The sequence below is a fragment of the Copidosoma floridanum genome, unplaced genomic scaffold (genome assembly GCF_036245765.1).
Source record: "Copidosoma floridanum isolate Cflo_tuat_1 unplaced genomic scaffold, Cflo_Japanese_pri ptg000029l, whole genome shotgun sequence".
NCBI lineage: Eukaryota > Metazoa > Arthropoda > Insecta > Hymenoptera > Encyrtidae > Copidosoma > Copidosoma floridanum.
In genome coordinates this window covers 8,955,115-8,969,305 of record NW_028321906.1, presented here as the reverse complement: position 1 = coordinate 8,969,305, position 14,191 = coordinate 8,955,115, and the positions used below count along the sequence as shown (strand labels likewise).

The following is a 14,191-nucleotide window of genomic DNA, read 5'->3' as shown; positions in this document are numbered from 1 at the left end:
AAGCTGAAATGTCCTTATAATGTAATATTCAACAGTTCGCAAAGGGAAAATATGTCCTTTCACAATTGCAGCTGACTATCATACTACTAGAAATGGGCTGTTTGCGATACAAAAATGTTTCGATTGAAATTCGTGTCTACCTCTCGCTCTTTAATTTTCATAACGATAATAATGACACGCCTGTACGGCACGCTTACTACACGTACACAAACTGTAACGTGTGCATGTAGGTACAAGCTCACCCAAGTGAGTATTTGTTTATGCATTCGACAAACGTAATTGCACGACGGCTGTGCGAACATGTTATATATACTCTTTGTGTGCTTGGTAATTTTGTGGCATGCCGTACAGCGCGTGGGGTGGTTTTTTACAGCGTCACACGTCGGCTCGAGTGCCTTAATTCATCGAGTAAATTAATGCCCGAGAACTAAGGCGTGCGGCGCGTAAGTAGCGATCTTGTTTGCCTGATGTGCATTTTTGTGCTCGAAGGGTGCTGAGCGTCCGATGAAATGCGTTTGAATCGATTGTTTTTTTTTTTTTTCTTCTTTTTTTTTCAAAAAGTAAAGTTAAATTAAAGAACATGACAACGAAAGGTCTGATGAAAAAGTCTATACTTGTGAGAAGATGATTTTCAAATGGAAAAGTTTTTCATGAATACTTCCAAAAAGATTTGTCCATGCTATTTATTGCGCGTACGCATCATTAAGCGCGTACTCTGTGCATTTGAAAAATTCGGGAGATAATATGAACGTCCACTCTGGGATTTAAAGCCGGCTAAAGTAGCGTACACTCGCCCGAGATGTTTTGAAAACTTTATCACGCGGAATGGTCTCTCGAAAATTTATGATGTAACATGGTAATTCCGGGGAGAAAGACACCGCGCACTCGAAAGGCGCGTACACGGCATATACGTACACGCCGATGATGACCCCTGCGTCGCACTCGCGCGTGTATAAATATTCGGAAATTTGCATTTTTTGCGCCGACGGAGCTCTCTCTCTCTCTCTGTACTTTGCCGCTGAGGCTATTCTCGACGGCGGATACAGCTACTTTGGAAGATACATGCCGAAAGTTTTAGAGCTCTGTAAATTTCGAGCCACTGAAGCGCGTGCAAGCGCAGTTGGGAGCTGAGACGAGGGAAATGCGACACTTGTTGCTCTGATAAGCACGTGTAAAGTTGTCAAGAAAGGCGTCCCATATATTTCTTCTTTCTCAAATGATGTTTATTTTATTTGCGAAAGTCAAAAGTTGTGCTATTGTACATACAAATACGTAACAATTAACAGCAGTGTCACAAGATTAATATGGATATTTGTCAATTATTATGAATATTTGTGCATTTAGTAGTAGTTCCAGTAATTAAATGTGTCTAGTTCAGTCAAGAGTAACAGTTTATCTGCACACAATTCTTTGAACACACTGACATCAGACTAACGGAGAAAGAAATCGAATCTACTCTTCTAACTACGAAAAAGTTCGGTATCCTCTACAAAAAGTCTTTCAAAAATAAAAAACAAAAAACAAAAGGAGCAAACAAAAAAAACAGTCCCATACCTACAAATGCTCAGAATCAATTCACCGTCGATAGTGGGACGAGAGACACAATACATACGTAATTTGGAAATCCCCAAACTGCATATCTACATGATATCCAAGGGATGAAACATGCATACAAGGACACATAGATATACATTGGTGAAAGCAGGTCCCAAAAACTACCAGGCAATCGTCGCGATGCGGCGACACTATAATTGACGCACGAACTTGCCCCTTTGAAATTGTATACACGCAATTGCGTTGACAATTTGTCGCGTTACAACACCGAACAAGTGCGTAAATGCAGTTCCGCGACTGCACGGCCATCCCTTGGTATGATGTGATGAGCCACGAACTGCCCACATCTCGCCCTCACTTTACTTGCTCTTTTGTACACGGCGCGATTGCCGTGATTATTCTATTACAGTCTTCTCTCCATGGTCATTAATTACGCGGGCGAAATTGCTATCTCCCTTTCACTGTCTCTTGGCATCTCCTCTCGGTCCTTTTTCGGGGATGCTTCGGATGTATGACAGACTAATTGCATGGCTCGCTCTGCCGTGTATAGGTGCAATTTCGCAAGACCTATATATATATACGTGCGTCTCTGTTTGGGCAATGCAGTCTTGCATGCGTGTATATGTACGGCACTGTGAATATCGGATGCGTTGCTGCATCAGCTCTGTACACCACCATGCACTGCACATACACGAACTTATGGCGATTTTGAACGGGGAGACACACAACGATTCTGATGCGTTGATTAGCGAATGGTCTTTGTTCGAGATGTGCGTCTCAATTGGATGGTTATTATCGGACCTGGAGCATAGTAATTTTCTCATAATTAGAGACCAGCGTGGTTGTTGTACACGACTACGAGATGTGATGTATTATCCCTAGATTGAGCTTCGCTTTTTCATCGAGTGAGGTACAAACTATTGTTCCATAAGTTGAAAATCAGAGATCATGCCATTTTCGGATTTCAATCACTATTCCAAATCCATAATAAACAAATGCATTTTCCATTTTATCCCTGTGTATATATTATTGAGCTACATGTTTATCATCATCATCATGCCAGAACACTTGAATGCCTGTCCCACGCATCGACATCGGTATAAATTGATTTGTAAGGGAACAAACGTTGAAGCGAGAAAGGTAATAGCCGAATCCCTCTCACAACAGCGTACAAAGGCGTCAAAGCGGCAAAAATATTCCACCTACCCTTTACCCTCGGTGCAGCATATCCAAGGATTCGTAGCTACAGCAGCACGAAACGCAATTACACCTGAGTAATAGCATTTCGAAAATAACCGGACAGTGTCCTCACGAGTACATGCACGCACGAGAGAAAGGCGCGCAGCCCCGAGGCCAGACATCTCGTCAACGCTCCCCTTATGCAGAGCGTTCGACAGCCAACTGCACCGGAGAGAAAGAGAGAGCTTGCAAGTTCGGTACGTGTGAGCATACATGGGCTCTTTTGTGCGACCCGTTTCAGCCCAATTCAGCTGCAAACTGTCCACTTGGACGGGACGACAATCGCACTCGCGGACTGCACTTCTGTCCCCGAATGTAACCAGTTTCTCCCTCCCTCTCTCTCTCTTGCAGCATTGATGGCCATTGTTTGTCAGAGAGTAGGAGAGAGAGAGAGAGAGAGAGAGCCCGTCCAAGTGCCCGAACGCTTAGGCAGACTCGATCGACGCCTACCTTTCGGCCTCTCGACGCCTTTTTGTTTTGTTGTCGGCGGCAAATAAAGATCGCTGCACGCGGCGTTGATTACGCCATTCGAGGCGCGGGTGCCACCTTTTTCACGGCTTTTTTCATTTTCACGCGTCCAGCAGAGGCGTGGGGATACACAAGGGCTAGGATGCACTTTTACGTCGATTGGTCTTTGCAGACTCGCGCGGATATGTAGTGAGATTTTATACGCAAAAAAAAAAAAAAAAAAAGCTTTGGACAAGCACGCATTGGCAAAATAAAATTACTTTAATCAGTAGTTGTTTAAACGCAGAAAACGTTTCATCAGTCACGCGAAAGCGGAAATACTGCCATCCTCGGGCCTGAAGTTGTCGACAAAAGCGTTTCGCGTGGCAAACGGACACGCAAATGGCACGCGAGCTCACGCCACTCTGAAAGGATAGCTCGTCCACCCTATGCCATTCCGCTGCAGAAAGCGCATTTGTAACTACAGCAGCTTCACACATACCAAGTGTCCTCTTTCCATCCTCTAGGACTCCCATTTACGTTGCATCTTTCCACACGCATAGTTCCCACTCGGCGAGTGTAGCACTAGCCCATCAACCTTTCGACAAAGTAGATCTCTAATGAAATAGAGCCGCAAGGACTGATATACCCGCGACAGCACTACATTTCTGGCTCCGAAATCGCTTGTCCATTCCCTTTGATGTTCAAGCGTATCATTCGGAAGGATCGTTTATCTCCTTCGTGTGGGGTATCGAATTTCTATATATACCCGAAAATCGGTGAATCTCGAGATTGACTCGACTCCACGAGTTATTCGAGCGTTGATGATGATATCGACATCAAGGTGAAACCTTAAAATAAACTTAGTTCCGTGAATGATGACTAGCTCATTTTCGTATCACGACAAGTAACAAATATAAAAAGCATCGACCACTGATCAAAATGTTTCGCTCAATCGTCCGCAAGTAAACACATCATCCCGAGAATCGAGCCCGAGCCAATAAAACCAGATTGCATTTCCTGTAAAAGCTTTTTCCAAAGCCGTATCGTCACTCGAGCGTGAGGTAAAAAAAACCCTTCACCTCGGCAAGCAGCATCCATCCATCTGATTTTTCTCCGCTGCCAAACTTTAAAACACGCTAATCTTTAAAAAGGCAAATAAAAACCCCCTAGATTTGGACAATATTAATGACACGCTCGGGAAACCCGAGTTGCAGCAAATGCATAGAGTGTATATGTATATCGGGTCCGTCCCTCGCGCCTCGCACATCTGTCGCTCCCTCACTGCAAGGGAGCGTGTACGTGAGCCTCGATTCCGTTCAATACCACTCGGTTGCTCGATGTAACACAGCACTCGGACTCACACACATGCACACGCAGTGCAGTGGAATATACTCGCGTCCTCTGGCTATTCTATCCGCTGTCGGGGCATCAAGCACATCCAGAATTGCATTACTGTCGCCACGTGGGATAGAAAAGCAGAGGAGAAAATGGGATGGGGAAGAAGCGAGAGATGTAGCGGTGCAAGCTAGATATGATACAGAGTCCTTTTGAGTGGAGGTATCTGCGGGAACGCGATGTCCAGCTTCGAGTTTTAAAGTGCGTGTAATTGCCACTCGAAAGTCTTGTTCGCTGTTTTATTTGAATTTATCTTTACGGAAATGTAAACGCAATCCATTACAGGCTTATACACACGGAGCCGGGCAGGCCGGTGGTGAGGGTTGTTGCATCCGCGTAAACACGCTCGCGTAAAAGCATTCGCTGCAAATGCGCTTTAAATGTCTTTGGCCGGCTTAAGCCGGATAAACCTGTCGTCGGATGCTTTCGCCGGTCAAGCTCGAATAATTGATGCCGGGACTTTTTTGGATTATCTTTTGGCTTTCAGGATGACTGGCTCTGCTCGTGCTCGGAAAGTACCTGTTTCTCAGGGACTATTCGTTTAATCGAGTTGAGCGTATTAATGTTGAATTCGCTGCTCTATGGAGGGTCCTTGGGTAAAAATACAAAGATGACTAACTGAAATGGCACGTTTTTCATTGCGCCAAAAGAATATATGCGTGACATTAAGAAGATTAGAATGTTTGAAACGAGTTGTGAGCAAAATACCGTATGGTGGAGGACAACTTGGAGGATGAAGGAACAGAGAGTGAAAAAGAAGTAAGACATGAGAAAGTAATTTGCGAATAAATTAAAAAATTACTACTATAATTGAAAAGCCTGATGGGTAGAAACTTATTTTCATGTGTTCCTGCTTGATGGCTTAAAAAGCTTTCTGGATGCGCTTTTCGCTGTTCTTTGATAAAAAGCTTCTTCAATTATGTACGTGAATTTGCGGAAAGAAGATTGTGGGCAGCGAGCAAAGAGAAAACTTTTTTTTTTTTTTTTTTTTTGTTTTTTTCATACATGGTAAATTTATTTTAGAAGCAATTTTCCGGTTATGCAAATGCACGGTGGAAACCCTTTGTTCGTACTTTGTGTTGTGTTTCATGTCTTTTATAATGTTGCAACGTATTTCAAACTTTTTTTTTTCTCTATTAATTAACAGCAGTTTCTTTAGCTTCTCAGTACAAATAGTACATGAATAAAAAAAAAAAAAAATAGTAAAAAGTGACTTCCTCGTGTGTGCTTTCACATGAACAAGGATATTCATTCGAAAAAATCTCAAAACAACTCTAACGCCATCAGACTTTTGAGTTACAGTGTAGAATAACTTGTCATACAAGGCAACGCCGCGTAATCCATTGTAACAAACAAGTTTTTCTCACAATTAGTGTCAAGATTTTTTGCCTTCGCAAAACCTTGCACGATTTAAGACAACAGCAAAGCAAATAGTACAAATCCAGAAGAGAATCATGCGACCCAGTCAGGTTTTTTTGTTTCTCATGAATTCGGGCACATGAAAAAAACCAACAAAAGGCCACCAGAGCATCAGGCGCAAAGGTACAGATTACCGTAGCAGATTTATAATCCTATACTCGCGAACGACTCAACTAAATGCACCCGCAGACCAGAAAACGGGTCATGGCTAATCAGCACCCTTCCTTACCCCGTATTTAACAAAGAAGGAGAGCTGTTATTTTCCCATCTATATTCTGATGTCTCAAACCTTTCCCTACCGTATATACCATATACTATGATCGTGTACTGCACGGGGTTTGAGTTTAAATGTTCTGTACGTACGAGAGCAGACAAGCTGGACATCATTCAGCTCAGGCCCCTTCGTTTGACTCTATTTCCCTGTATGGTTTCTCTCACGTGAAATTTCTGACGTAACTGTATATCTTATTCAACAATCGATTCACTACCATTACAACAATGATAATCTATTGCAACAACAAACGGATGTATCACGTGTCAAACATGGTTTTCCGTATAATACTTCAATCGTAGAAATTTTGATTTAGTATACGGATCAATTATTTTTAAATATCAAAAATTTTGAAAAATAAAGATAATATTGTCAAAAAGAAGTGACTACAAGGTTTATGCAAAGTAACATTTCGTAAAACTGGCAAATTATGAGAGAACAAAAGTACTGTTTGATTGATTACCCCTTCGATAAAAATACCTGAGAATTTTCATGGCATTTCTTGTATGAAAAATGGCATCTTCAATTTTCCTTATTCGTTCTTCAACTGTTGGCAAAGCTACGAAAAATGACGAATGTGTGCCATTTTCTGCGTCAAACCAAAATATTAGTAATTTTTTATAATTTTGAAAAATAAACATAAGCAAAAATTGTAAGAAGTATCTTACAATTGTATTTAAAGTGCGGCATCAATTCTCATTTGAATCTACTCGATATCTCGAGGGAAGTTTCAGTGCTAAATTAAAATAATTTAAAAGTTGCACCATATCCTGCAAACCCTGCACATGACGACCACCGCTCAGGCTACGTACAGCTCTTAAATAATCTTCCCATCTTCGTCGCTCGCTCATCCGTTAATGCAGCCTGCTCTTGATGTGTATGCCTCTACGTGCACAGTGCAAGTATTTGCAGGAGCCGCGCATAAGTCGCAGGGACAAGGGGTCAAGAGGAACGGCTCGAAGTTTACATAGGAATGTCTGATTTGCGGCCTAGCAACACGGAGAAAGGCGGAGAGCGATAGCGGAACTTTAGAAAGGGGGGTGCATTTGTGGGGTGAATCTGGAGAGGGGGGGAGGGTCGTCTTTCTGGCTCCGGGCTGTCCAGGACTATGAAAGTGACGAGAAATTCGCTCTAATTACCCCCTTGCCAATTAGGCAAATTAAAGGCGAGTTCGCCGCAGATCGCTGTTCCGGAGACTTGTCTATCTGGGATCTGACTGAGGCATGGATCAAGAGGACGATCACTCGCTTGCTTTATAATGCAAAGCCTGACAGTTTTGTCTTTAGAGGAATGCAAGTTAATATACAATATGTTAAAGTTGATTCAAAAATTTGAGATATGTATGCAAATTTTTGGTTGTTATCTATTTAAAAAATATGGAGTCTGACGAAATTCACGTTTGCTTGCATAAATATATCATAAACATAGAAAAATAATGACATAATAAATGTAACTTAAATAAGGCACTTCTGTGAAGCAGTCGTGCCCAACAATAGTGTACTATATCTGCAAATCCAAAATGGTTATGAAGTTTGAATTATGTATAACTATTGTAAGAAATTAAAAAAAAAAAGATGTCAACAGCACGCGGGGTTCCCAAGCGGTCACCCATCCAAGTACTAACCGCGCCCAATGCTGCTTGACTTCGGTGATCGGACGAGAACCGGTAGTTTCAGCATGGTATGGACGTTGACGGTCCGTAGCAATCGTTATCAGCTTCTGTGAAGTGTACAGGTCACTGCAAAATACTTGATAGGTAAAACAGAATTTCATGATGTAACAGGCGTAACTATTAAAAGAACATGATTAGATAGACGTTACATACAAAACATTATATTTTTGGTACAACAAAAAGTGTTATTACCTGTTACCAAACTACTAGCATTGTAGCAAAATATGTATAAACAAAAAAAAAATTTGATTTACATGGGGTAGGTCCGAGGTATTTACAAGATAAAGATGAACCACTCTCAACAAAGTTAAAAATTTATACAACAAAGATAATTTTAAATTCTTAGCTACAACTTTGAAAAAATTATATAGAAATGACCATTATCTATGCCATTTGTTATACCTTCGAAAGCCATAGTTTCATAAGTAAAACACTGTGAAACGAGTAATGAATTTTTATTAATAGTTATTTAGCAAGGTTTTTAAACTTGTTAATTTTGTTAAAGATCAATGGCAAAAATAACGTCTTATTTATCACGTAATGTGTCTCATTGGTCCAATGTTGTCGTTCACAAAAAATATACTTTATCGTGTAAAATCGGCTGAAGCACGAGAGGAGAAAACATTTTTGCAAATTACTCTTTGCCCTCCCCTGTTTTCATCTCCGCGTCCAGCAAACTCGGCCATATCGACGAATTTATCGTCGACCAGGCCGTCGAATCTACTCTCGTTGGCTGCATTGTCACACTACTGCCCGAGACTATTTACGATATCGACTCTTTCTCCTCTTTATGTTAATATCCCGGCCAGTCCGAAAAGTGCGTTTCAACCATTGTATCACCCATACGTGACATCTATGCGTGTGTGCGCGCACAATCGGCCGTGCCTTTTTCTTCTCCTCTCTTTTTTACCCCTCGAGTCATTACGGACCGCACGATATGCGCGAGCGACGCACCATAATGCGGTCCCAGCACATATCGACGAATTTACGAGGAAACGAAGCTCTGACGCCGTAACAGCAACACCCCAGAGACTCGGGGCCATCTCTTTCGCCCTCTCCTCTTCTTCCTCCTTCTCGGGGTACAGCAGCGTAGTGATGATCATGACTTTCGACGATCTCCCTTTGCCCCCTATACTCTACTCTCTTTCTCTCACTGATGCGTATATACATGTTGTGCCGTGTTATGCGCGAACTATGCTAATTGCGTGCGTCAATTAGCATAGGAAGCATCGACATTTCGGGCCTCGATAGCAGCCGTGGCAGCTATGTAATGTTGAAAGGGGTTGTCGAAAAAAAGTGCTTGGGTATGCCTGTAGATAATATTTTACACAATACCTGGTGAGACTATGTAGCAGCAACCGCAATATCGCATACAAGTTGCCGAGGCGCGAATGACATCAGGGGGTAGCTAAACTCGGTTCCTTTTTTTTTTCTTGTTACTTTGTCGCCTTTTTTTCTTTTTTTTTTTTTTTTTTTTTTTTTTTAAGGTTTTCCGTTTTGTATTCTTATTTCACCATTTGTTCTTTGTAACACTTTGGAGTGGCGTGGAGGCATTATTTTCGTCAAGGGGACTTTCAAGCTATAGCTAATTTCAAGCCGAGGACAAAAATGTTCCACGTGGAGATGCTTTTTGATCTTGATGTATGTTTGTCAGCATTGTTAACGTCTAAGATTTTTTTGTCGAAGACATTTTTTAGCCAAGTAGGTTTAATATTCTATTTTTTTTTTGCATTTGCATGATCGGTAGGGGGGGTAGTCTTATAATACATACGAGAAAAAAAATTAGTGTATAATTTACTGGTCACTTGAAAGAATGTTGTTTCCTCTGAGTGACACACAGTTATTAATATTATTATTTAATTTATTTTTACGTGAAGCTTTAATTAATACATTTTACCGATAATATCAATTGCTGTCTTACCTATCAAGTATTTTGCAGTGACCTGTACACTTTTCAGAAGCTGAAAACGATTATAATGGACCGTCAACGTCCATACCATGCTGAAACTACCGGTTCTCGTCCGATCACCGAAGTCAAGCAGCATTGGGCGCGGTTAGTACTTGGATGGGTGACCGCTTGGGAACCCCGCGTGCTGTTGACATCTTTTTTTTTTTTTATAAGGATATACTAACTAAGAAAACAAGATATTTCTTGCATTTTTCTCTCACTATTTTGTCTTTGCAAATGTACGTAAGTACTACTTGCATCTTACTTATAAGTACATGCATTTGCATAACTGTAAGCTGTATTTACTATAAGTTATAAAGTAGTAGAAATCTAATAATAACGCTAAGGCTACAACAAGCCGTAAGGTCCTTCCCCTAATAAAACTGAGCTGTTCTGCTTTACTCTACTCTACCCAGTAAATAATTATATTGCCACTAATCATGCAAATGTTTTTTTTAAGTTTACTTTCAATATAAGTGCTATCAATTTACAGCAGTAAATCAAAAAAATTTTTAACATTTTAGTTAATAAAAACTTTTGCGTTGTCATTCAGTGTTGATATACAATATAAACGGTAAAATATATATTATAAAATGTCAAAGTACTTTATAATTTACAAATAACTTGATGACCCATAAACTTAAATAAAGTTTAATAATTTTCTATCATTTTCATATAATATTCCTGACATTTAATGTATTTGATTTTTTAAGCCTTACCAAATAAACCACTTTGTCTTGTTCAACTACTCAACGAATAAAAATGCTTCAGTCACGTAATAATTAATCTATTAAGATACAATACTAGTTATTTTGCAAAAATATCAATAGGATATTCGATATCTTTATTTAATTTTACATATTATCTCTTTTTACTCTCCTAGGAAAACTTTTCATTTATTGATTGTTAAAGTAATATTCAAAGATAAAGTTTTTAATATCCTTAAAAATAAAATATCGCTAGAACGAAATTCTCTCCCTTTCTAATAGCAAATCTCTGCGAACGATCATCGCACTTTCCAAAGTCTTCCAAAGTCATTCGAAGCGGACGCGACACCATTCACGCGCAACCCCTTCTTCTCTCTTGTACAAATGGAAAACCATCCCTTCGACAGGCTGCAACAGTAACTTCCTCCCTTTGTGTATTCCCGGCAAATCGCGTACACGTATTTTCACCTCATGTTGCTCGACTCTCTTTGTGCACCCCGACCGCCAAAACTCCTTCCGCGTTTATCTCCTTCGCGTCTCTACTGCGCACGTATAACGACACGTCGTCGTGCCGAACTTCTCAAGCGTCAATATCATAAAGTGCGTAATGTGCCGTGGCGAGCAAAAAGGTAAGAAGAGAGAGAGAGAAAGAGAGGCATAAGGGGGACTACAACTGCTTCTTCTTCTTCTTCTTCATTCGAAATTCGAAACTGGGACGACTCACCTCGTAAATTCGTCGATATATGTAAACCAACGCCTAGCTCCCCCCGTCCTCTCGTCACCGTTTTTTTTTTTTTTTTTTTTTTTTTTTTTATCCCCGAGCGCTCTCTCATTGTTCTTGCGTAACTTACGCTCTCTCAGCTTGCGTCTCATTTATCTTGGCCCGCTGTCGGTGCCCGTCTGAGAGAACACACCTTTTAATCCTTGTTTATTTTCGCGCTTACGCCTGTTTTTTTTTTTTTTTTTTTTTTTTTGCTGCTCTACACGCCATGGCTGCTTATTATTATACTACCCGACCATTAAACCGACATTTGTACCTCGTCCCGTTTGCACCTACTCGTATTTTTCGGTGTTCACCTTTGTCTTTTTTTTTTTTTTTTTTTTTTTCTTCACGAGAAATCGGGGCTCCCTCTCTCATGTTTTCGCGTCTAACAACGATGAATTCGTCGATGAATACAATGGGACTGCAATACCACGGAGGCTCAAGGGTATGTGTTTGCACGAGAGGGAGAAGAGACCGGGTGGAAATTTGCGTGCGCGTATAAGCGATTGTAACGCGACGCTGATTGCGGACAAATTTACATCGAGCGCGGTACACGTACACCTGAGAGCAATGAGCAGGTATTCATTTTTTGCAAACGACGGACGATCCTTCGGGCGGTTACATGTCGGACACTCCACTCTCTTTGGGCGCCCCGAATTAATTTGCATGATAAGTGTCAGAAGTGCAGAATACACACGCGGTAACGTCCCTTTTTTTTTTTTTTCCTCGTTTTTTCGGACGTTCTCGTATTGCTTTGGATTTCCATCGAGTATTCCAGCCCGATAGCGCGAATGGAATTATTTCTTTTGTGTCACTATTTTTTGTTGCAATCTCTAGTTGAATGGAGGAAACGTTTTAACGATGCGAATGCTTGATAGCTGAGGGCTTTTTCCATTCCATACGCTGAATCGCAAAATATTGGTAAATGCAAAAAATCGAAAATCCCACCGTAGAATATACGGTCGGATGTGATGGAAAATGTTTCAGGTGCACCTGTCTACCTTTTATTCGTTAAAAATATGAAATATTCGAAAGAATTTGAGTAAAAATGAAATTTGACTTTCGGCATTCCAAGAGTCCAACAAAGAGCCATCAAACGAGCGTTACGAGGCCAGCGAAAATTCCCGAGCAAGCAGCAGCAAAGGTCAGTGCTTTAATCACTGGTGAGAGAGCGCGCGGGCCCAGAGCCCGACGGGACGATTTCTCATTAAAGCCCGAGTATCTTTTTATCACGTGTTAAACGTCGGCTCTCGTCGCGCACGATCCTCGTAAGAAAGAAAACCCCCGTACGAGCGTATATATACGCGTCATCCTCACTCGTGTGCGGCGGGTATAGGAGGTAAGTACGTACAAAAAGACACGCGCAAATACAGGGCATCTTCTCCTCCGCGTGCAAAACGATGATGACGACAACTTTCTCGTAAAATCAAGCACGCGGTGGCTTCATTCGACACACACACACACACACACACACATACACATCCATATACGCGTTATCTTTGCACCTATGGGTAGGCGTGTATACGCACAGTCAGCCCATAAATCGAGGTGAACTTTAAGCCTCTGCCGTCACTCCGGCTCTTTACCAAAGGGAACAAAAAAGGGGTCGGGGGAAGAGAGGAGGTAAGAGGGATATAAAGAGGCGCATTTGTAGTTTACCTTTACGCCGTGATTATCGTTAAGCCCTCGTGCGACTCTCGCGCCTTTGAACCGTTCACGAGTGCGCCGCTCGCGCCCGTCTATTGCGTATACATATACCCGTACATATATACGCGTGAGAGGCCGGGAGAGATAAGTGAAGTTTAAACTGGAGTAGGTAAGTATCGTTTCGAGCGAGGATAATGCGTTAGGGATAAAATGCTCGCCGACGCCTTCTTTTCTTCCTCGTCGTTCGCCGATGCCGCGGTGGACGATCTTGTTAAAAGAGCCGCGCGCCACCGATATTGCCGATTTTACGATCGAGAGCTCCGTTTGCATATCGATACATCACTTTTTGCTTGGCTTCCTCTCTCTCTTTCTCTGGCTTTCTCTTCCGGGGCCTTTTTTCTCCGGAGCTTTTACTGCTTACAATCGTACGAGGTTGTTGTTGGTGAGGAGGGCGTCAAAGATTTGCGGCTGGGACATTATGTCGGAAATTAGCGCTTAATGGCACGCACGAGGGAACTACTTGCGTGTGACGAACGATTTTTCGACTTGTACAACCGGTGAACAATGTGTTGGCACTTACTGAAATGTAATGCTTTTTCAACGTGGCTTTATCTTTAAAAATGTTTTTCCAGGGAGGAAAGTTTTTATAACGCATTTTAATTTTTAAATATTCACCGAAATTTTTTTTCTGGAACATGGTAAATTACAATGAAAGTTTTGTAAGAATACATCTCTTTAAAAATGATATCACTTTTTATCTTGAAAAGCTATTGGATCTTCTTTAAAAATAAAAAGCTGAGCTTTCTTTCGATAATGTCAAACTATACCTCATCATTATCAAAAGTTTTCTTATTTCTTCAAATATTACTCTTTTTAGAGGTGAAAGCACAAGCAGCTTAAATCAGCTTAAATCTTTATGCCAGTTAAGTAAACAAACTGCTACTTTACTCTGTTAAAACTTATTTCAAGTAATGAAAATTTATTTTTAGTTATTTTTATAACCTGACAAACTTACAAATGAAAACTTGTGCATTTCAAAGATGCATGATAATGTATACAAATTAACTTTTCCAAATAGCTGTCAGTTAAAAGTATAATGGTTTATTCAATACAAGTAACCCGTCAA

At 41.0% G+C, this 14,191-nt stretch overlaps 2 non-coding genes across 2 annotated transcripts; one reads left to right on the top strand and one right to left on the bottom strand.

Moving 5' to 3' along the window:
* Nucleotides 1–7,903: 7,903 nt before the first annotated feature.
* On the bottom strand, nt 7,904–8,022 carry LOC111643318 (5S ribosomal RNA). The gene has a single exon (XR_002759685.2). It is a non-coding gene; the product is annotated as a 5S ribosomal RNA (ribosomal RNA).
* A 1,961-nt stretch (nt 8,023–9,983) lies between these two features.
* Nucleotides 9,984–10,102, top strand: LOC111643317 (5S ribosomal RNA). The gene has a single exon (XR_002759684.2). It is a non-coding gene; the product is annotated as a 5S ribosomal RNA (ribosomal RNA).
* Nucleotides 10,103–14,191: the final 4,089 nt, after the last annotated feature.